We start from the raw sequence: 8,555 nt of genomic DNA, 5'->3' as shown, positions 1-8,555 counted from the left end.
GTTTTTCTCATGAAACCTCGAGTTTCTCTCTGTGTCCGCCCTCTTTCAGCCACACATGGGATTTAACTTTGTCATTCATTCAGTCAGCAGGCGAGTTTTGGCGTGGCATATTAGTTCTGCCGTCTGTTATTTAAAAAATAATAATTAAAAAACAGTCAGTAGGCCTTTATTAGAAGTCCATTAGTAGTTAGGTGGCGTCTTTTTTCACGAACATGGCATGTCCTTTCGACAACCATCCCGTGGATGAAGGTGCAGTGTTACTGCGCAGAGAATTAAATATTCATCGGGAGATGGTTATAAGACCGCACATAGATGTTTTAGCATTTCCAGACAATTATCTTTTTGAGCGTTACCGTTCCACGTCACCCAAATGAAATAAATTAATAGGCCAGCAGTAATTCAAGCAGTTTTCCCCTGTAATATTATTGATTGCAACGGACTACGTTTAACTTATGCATTGACCTGAGCATGTTCTCCCATGCCGTCTCCCTCTCCTTTGCCGCTGCAGCGGTGTTGCACTTAAAAAAAAAATGACATCATAAAAAACATAACTCCTATCGACAACGGGACACTTACCTAAAAAACACGACCTATGAAAATACAACTTTAAATGGCAAAAGGAAAAGATTAAGTATTTGGCGTGTTCAGTTTCAGCATCAGTTTAGATCAGTTTAGATTATGCATTATTAATTAAATATCTTAAGTCTAGTTTAGATAAATGGGTAGACCTTCCTATCAATCTAATTGGCAGAATAAATTTGCTTAAAATGTTCGGAGGGCAGATTCTCTCTCTACCTTTAAGAGTAGACTTAAAACCTTCCTCTTGACAAAGCTTATAGTTAGGGCCAGCCCAGGTTGCCCTGGACCAGCCCTTAGTTATGCAGGTATAGGCCTATACTGTCGGGGGACTTCATATAATGCTCTGAGCACTTTCCTCTTTCCTAATCTTCCCTCTCCTTCTCTTTTCTTCTTTTCTCTTCTTCTCCCTCTCTATACCCCCCTCCTTTTTATTCAGTGCATGTTATTGCTCCAGAGTCCTTCACCCCCTTTTGCTTTCGTTGTGCTTTCTGTGTCTTGTCTAGGTCATACTGTCCTGCCATCCTGGAAGGTCATCCAGCTGCAGACGAGAAGGCTGGATGCTGCATGTCACTACCATCTAGACCACCTGTCAGGATACTCTGTTGTTCTGCTGTTGTCATTTGTCCCAGTTTGTCCTCATCTCCCTGTCTCTGTCTCTTTCTCTCCCCTCTTCACCCAACTGGTAGAGGTAGATGACTGCCCGCCCTGAGTTCTACCTGAGGGTTCTTCCCGTTAAAGGGGAGTTGTACCTTGTCACTGTTGCCAAGAGCATGCTCAGGAGGGAATCTGTTGGGTTTCTTTGTTTTTTCTACTGTAATTTGTAGAGCGTGGTCTTTACCTGCTCTACCTGTAAAGCGTCATGAGATAACTTCTGCTGTGATTTGACGCTATATAAATAAAGATTGATTGAGATTGAAGATTGATTGATATGGCTTCCCAAATTCCTGTTCCTCTTCCAGATAATAGCAGTGATTCCCCCTAAGGACTTTTTTTTTTTTTTTTTTTTTTTTTTTTTAAACTATTAATAAATTATTCAGTTCATTCATCTGGACAAATAAGGCTCATAGATTGAGTAGGAAACTACTTCAGAATAATAGAAAAGAAGGAGGGTTTAATTTCCCAAATCTTAAGCTGTACTACTATTCTGCTCAGTCCTTTTATATTAATAAAATCATTAACAGATCAGAGGGAGATATGTGGATAAACATAGAGGATCATCAGCTTGGGTCAAAAAAACTGCTTTTAGCCATATTTACAAAGCAAAAAATTAAAAATGTCTATTTTGTCACAAATAGTACACTAAGAACATGGGAAAGAATAAACATATTCTGTGAATAGAATTTAGTATCCCGAAGAATACATCCTTGTGGAACAACCCATCCATCACCATACAGAAGGAGAAACTGAAGTGGAGATCATGGAGTGACAAAGGAATAAGAACTATCAGAGATATTACTTCTCAAAACAATATAAAGCCATTTGAACAACTGGCAAGAGAATTCAATTTAACTAATAAGAAAATACTTAGATATCTTCAATCAAAAAGTTGGATAACAGAAAACGTTGTCTTAAATTACAACACAGAACCCTCACCCTTGGAGAGGCTATTTCTAAACTCAGGAGAAAAAAAGAAATTAATAGGGAGAGTGTACAGCCGTCTCACAGAAGCACAGGTAGATAATTATTCACGCCAAAAAATATATGAGGGCTGGAACAAAGATCTTACAACCAATGATTCTAATGTAACATGGAGCGTTAATTGTTGTACTCTTATTGTGAAGTGTTACCCGGGATGTTATTACATTCTATTAGGCCTGGTAACTAGGGTTGAGCCGGATACTCGGCTGAAACGAGTATCCGGTACGGATAAAGCACTTTTGACCGGTACGAGTATGATCCGAGTAATATGAGTCAATATCTGTGCTCGTGATGGATGAAAATCCTCATTGGGTAGCTGACTGTGTCCACGTTGTGTGATAGGCCAATCACACACAGCGCCCCTCCCCTACACACACATAGTTCACTGCAGCGGTGCATCGCTCACACAGTCACACACAGTGACAACCTCACTGTCACTCTCTCAGGTCTGACAGCTCATGTCACGTCTCTCCTCAGTAGCAGTCAGGTTTTTTCGAGCTCGCTCTTCCCTTGGTTTGTAATCACTGATCGTCAGTAGAGTTTCTGCTAAACTTGATTGGTAACAGACAACAGACACTGCTTTTGAGCAGACAGGCTGAATGCGACTCGCATGGCGTCTCTCACTGCCTCTACAGCAGTTGGTTTTTTTTTTGTTTTGTTTTGTTTTGTTTTGTTTTTTTACCATCTGCTTGCTCTTACCGGCTGGTTTTTGATATAAAGTCAGTTGGAAAACTTTGCTCGTACTGGACGCGGTGCAGAGTCACAGTCTTAACACACACACACACCACTTAAACACATAGATTAGCTGAACACACAAAGTACATTATTATTTTTACTTTATTTTGAGAGTCTGACACTTTCTCATTGTAGTTCATAAAAAATACCACCAGTCACCATGGTAACAGACTCTGTGAACATATAGGTTTACTATAAGAAACCCTGAGTTTCTACCTGTCTCATCCCACATGTTAGCTGTTAAGCTGTTGCCCATTCATTCCTGATTGATATCGAAGCCGAACTGATTCGAAATGCTTAACGCCGCGAGAGAATCTTGCAACCCAGATTACATGTCGTGCAGTGGCGAACCATGAGTATTACACCTGGGCCCTCATGTCAGTCATCACAGCCAAGAAAAGACATTATTACACAAAAAGGCAACAGTGCCAGAAGTTGAGTGGGATAAACAAATGCAATCCTCCAGTTTACGATGATGTATAGATCTCAAAAATAGGCCATATAGCGATTCCATCCTAAGTAACAAGCAACCGACTCAACATAAACTACTCACAAAAACTGGAGATCGTTTAGGCTACACAGTTGAAAGAAAATAAACACCATACATATCCAACATCTGGAAATATAAAATTTGCTCAGAATATAACCCCGTCACACTGTCTCCCTACCCTAACACGGCCACCGCTGGGTCCATTTCATCACCATGGACAGCGCTACGAAATAATGGCACATCACAAATCACACCTTGACCAAGTCAAATCATGAAAACCCTCAGTAAAATCACCTTCCACCTTCCAGTCACCTTAATTAAATGCAATGATGATTTCAATCATTTTTACATACCACTTCTGCAATTAATACAAATTAGCTAAGGTCACCCGGTAATATTAATCCCATACAAAGAATAAACAGGCCGGCTGTGGCAAGTTTGGCAACATACCTTATTTACAGGTAAACAAAGTCCATCCGTCGATCCTTCTTTGTGAAGTGGTCAATGGCAGCGTCATAAAGTTTGTCCAGATTATTATAAAACACTGTTCGGAGAAAAGACATACCAAATATCTGATATTTGGTATGTCTTTTCTCCGAACAGTGTTGATTAGCTATAAAACTTTTTGCAGACTGTGATCTCATGCCTTTGTTGTGTCTTTGTATGGTTTCCTTATAATAATCTGTACATCGTGCACATATTGTATGTATGCATGTGCATGTATTTATTGTGTATATTGCATTGTATTGTATGGTGGGAATATTAGCCCATATATGCCCATATATGGCTCACTTGAGGCCGCCTGGCTTGATTGATAATTGCCAGAGCTGTGATGTCACCAGGCTTTCGGCCTATATATACACCTGCCATTTGCCATGTCACTCCTGTATAGTTGCCTGAGGAAGACCGTTTGGTCGAAACGTCGTCAATAAAACTTATTAAGCTAGCCACAATATCACTCTCGTCTTCCATCATTGCGCTCTCTATGCCTCTCACAGTCAACACTACGCACCAGATGGCGTTAGCTAGCCTTCTGGAAGGCCTTCGGCGATTTTTTTTGGTCTCGCCCACTTAATTATTGTGTTAGGGTCATTTTTGACCTGTTTTCAACTTTAGATATGTAAAAAGTACCTTTTACATTTTCCTGTTGAAGCAAGGCTTCATGATATCCCCAGAAACAGCTATTTTAACACAACAAAATAAAATTTCAAAAGTTTTGATCATTCTGAGGGTCTCCAAAAAAAAAAAAAAAAAAAAAAAAAAAAAAAAAGTTATGACTGTGGTGTTATGGCTCAAATATGACCCAGCTGAGTGTGGCCCAATCTCCCCCTCTCCAACCTCCCATGTCCCCCCAAACTCACACATAGCCTACAGACACACAGACACAGACACACCTGCCACCTGCCACCCTATATTCCTTCCACGGGAATCAAACCTTTCTCGCAAAATTTTGATACATGTGGCCTAAAAATAGACACACACACACACACACACACACACACACACACACACACACACACACACACACACACACACACACCTCAAACACCTCACACCTGCCACCTGCCACCCTGTCTTCCTTCCACGGGAATCAAACCTTTCTCGCCAAATTTTGATACATTTGGCCTAAAAATAGACACACATACACATATACACACATTGTGGGAAACCCCTCACCCTGTGTCTTCCCCCCAAGGGAACAGAACCTCAGAACCTTTCTCTCTCTCACACACACACACACACACACACACACACACACACACACACACACACACACACACACACACACACACACACACACACACACACACAGGGCTTTTGTGGTTTGTTAGTTTGGTCATTTTCATTCTGGAGCAGCATCAGTCAACTTCACCATGAGCAGGAGATATAGGATGGATATTATTCCTTTTGAAGAGGCTCTGGAGCAAATCCTTCATGGGGATGAGAATGACAGTGATGACAGAGAGCCAAGTGACACTAAGGAGGTTTCTGAGGAAGAGGATCATGTTGAGTATGATCCTGAACATGATGAAGACTCCTCTGATGAAGAGGAGAGCCCAAATGACACACATGCTCTAAGTGAGGTCTACAGATCCAAAAAAGGTGACATTTCATGGTCATCAATCCCGTATGACACGCAGGGCAGAGCACCAACTCAGAACATCATCAAAATGACCTCGGGGCCTACTCGATATGCTGTGTCACATGTTCACAACATCAAGTCAGCTTTTGAGCTGTTCATACCACCATTTGTCAAGAAGATCCTGCTTGAAATGACAAATATGGAAGGGAGAAAGGTGTTTGGTGACAGCTGGAAGGTAATCGACAAAACACACCTGGATGCCTACATTGGACTGTTGCTGCTTGCTGGTGTGTACAGATCCAATAATGAGGCTACTGCCAGCTTATGGGATGCTGAGACAGGTAGGAGTATTTTCTGTGGGTTAGGGAGACAAGAGTTGCTCGTCGTGCGAATGACAAACTTGCTGCCATTAGGGATGTTTGGGACAAATGGGTGGAACGCTTGCCTTATATGTACAATCCAGGGCCAGAGGTTACCGTAGATGAATGGCTAGTCCCGTTTCGAGGCCGCTGTCCCTTCAGGCAGTATATCCCAAGCAAGCCTGGAAAATATGGCATCAAAATCTGGGTAGCATGCGAGGCAAGAAACGGCTATGCATGGAACATGCAAATATACACAGGGAAATCTGCCAGTGGAGTCCCAGAAAAGAATCAGGGCAAGCGGGTGGTCCTTGATATGACAAAGGGTCTCCAGGATCACAATATAACATGTGACAACTTCTTCACATCTTATGGCCTTGGCCAAGAACTGATGAAGAAAAAGCTGACCATGGTTGGAACAGTGAGGAAAAACAAACCTGAGCTTCCTCCTGCACTTCTTGGAACAAAGGACAGGGCTCCTCTCTCCTTGAAGTTTGCATTTACGGAGACAACCTCAACAGTTTCATACTGTCCCAAAAAAAACCCAAAGATGTCATTGTGATGTCCACTCTCCACAAGAATGCTGCTGTGAGCAGTAGGGAGGACAAAAAGCCAAATGTGATCCTCGATTACAAAAAAAATAAAGGAGGAGTGGACAACCTTGACAAGGTCACTGGCACATACACCTGCAAACGGCAGACCAAAAGGTGGCCAATGGTTGTATTCTACAACATGCTGGATGTCTCTGCATACAATGCTTTTGTAGTGTGGACTGAAATAAATCCTGGATGCCTTCTTTCTGTTGGCTGAGCAGGACTCAACTGTTAATCTTTTTTTTTTTCTTTTTTTTTTTTTTTTGGTTAATTTGTATTTTATTGAGTGTTCATGTACACATCGTCACATTTTAAATTACTTAAATATGTATAAAATAAAAATGTGTAAACACTGTATCATGTGTTAATCTAAGTTACTAAGTGGGATATTAAGTGAGAGGACGTGTTAAAACAACATTTTGTTAGGGGTTTAAACGACAACAGTTCTGATGAAATCGGAAAACTTATTCCTTTGCATTTTTAAAAAGTTCCATGTTTATACAATAACGCTGTGAGTACGATCCTCGTACACACAGATTCGCAAAAACAACTGAAAACGCTGTAGTGTGCATGCCAGGCCAGTAGGTGGCGGTGTAACTTTGCAATGTAACACCACAGAATAGCACCGCGCACCTGCGTACAAATGCTTTGGTGGCGCGGCGTTGTTGTTGTTGTCTTCCTGTTTGCGCATGGCTGAAAACGTCATAGTCACGCGTGAAGTGAGGCCGTGTCATCATCGTTTTCACAAGAATTTCGTATTGCCAGTTTACACGGCGGCGGGGAGAGCGGCGTTATCAAAAAATTCCACTCTGGAATCCGGTTTCAAAATTTTGTGTTTTTTCAAGCACCTAAAACACAGTTGTCGTGTAAATGAAAGGCCAAACCACAACAAAAGTTTACCGTTGTTTGTGAAAACCGTTGTCGTGTAAACGGCCCCTAATGCCCCTTTTCCACCAAAAAACACCTGGTGCTAGTTCGGAGCTGGTGCTAGAGCCGGTGCTTAACTGGTGCCAACAAAGAACCGATTTGCTTTTCCACCGGCCAAGAGCCAAGCGGAACCAAGTTAGAGACACGTCATTACGTCAGCGTAAAACGTGATCACGTGGGTGTGCGAGACGCTCGCTTGGAATCACAACAACAAACATGGACGACCCACCATAGCGATGCAAATACTGCTTGTGTCTTTACAAGCCTACATTGCGGTCCAGAGGCGAAAAACGCAATTATTGCCGGCCGCCCGTCGTATTCATGGTCGGAACGAACGGTGACTATGTTTAGCTTTACGTTTATAGCGTTCGCTGCTCCCGTTTGAGTCTGTAAGTCCGCCCACCAATGACGCGTCATCGGTTCTTTCTCTGGCTCCTGTTTAGCCCCTGCTCGGAGTCGGTGCTTGCCTAGCACCAGTTTGGAACCAGTTTGGCACCAGTTTGGCCCCTGCTTGGGCGGTGGAAAACCAAAGAACTGGTGCTAAGTCAGGCACCGGCTCCAAACAAGCCCTGGTGGAAAAGGGGTATCAGTCAACTCAGAGTTCAGGGATAGACTCAGAGTTTGTTGAACCTCCTTTCAGGAATACCCCTCTGGTCTGACTGGCTTGATTCTCTGCTGAGTAGATGGAAAGCTTTCTTACTGCCCATTTTCACCAGCTGCTTGGTAGTGCTTGTATTGTTTGCCTTCTGTGGTTGCTGTCTTCTCCCTTTCATTAGAGCCCTGGTCATACACACTACTGACAAGTCCATTTCCACCCAAATGCTACAGCTACAGTCTGATAAAGTGGCCTTACTTCAAGCCCCTGACCTTTACCCAAAACCTGACTGGATTCCTCATTCCCACACCAACTCCTCCTCAGATGCTGAGACCTCTGTCCCCCATTTAACCATGTATTCTTATGGTGCTGTTAATTGAACGGTCAGGATTTTAACAGTCAGTTAATGTGTTCACATGCTGTACATACTATCACCTGTGATTGATGTTATTGTTCTGTTGTGTTGAAGATTGTTTTGGTGTGATTGTTTTGGTTATTTTCCTTTCTTATGTGATCAAGTATAATCAAAAGGGGGAATTGTATTTGAAAATACAAA

At 42.3% G+C, this 8,555-nt stretch overlaps 1 pseudogene; it reads left to right on the top strand.

Annotated features, from left to right (window-relative positions):
* The first annotated feature begins 5,334 nt into the window (after positions 1 to 5,334).
* LOC115370459 (piggyBac transposable element-derived protein 4-like) lies at positions 5,335 to 6,694 on the top strand (annotated as a pseudogene).
* The last annotated feature ends 1,861 nt before the right edge of the window (positions 6,695 to 8,555 follow it).

Source organism: Myripristis murdjan, chromosome 13 (assembly GCF_902150065.1).
Source record: "Myripristis murdjan chromosome 13, fMyrMur1.1, whole genome shotgun sequence".
NCBI lineage: Eukaryota > Metazoa > Chordata > Actinopteri > Holocentriformes > Holocentridae > Myripristis > Myripristis murdjan.
This window is presented reverse-complemented; position numbering and strand designations above follow the sequence as displayed.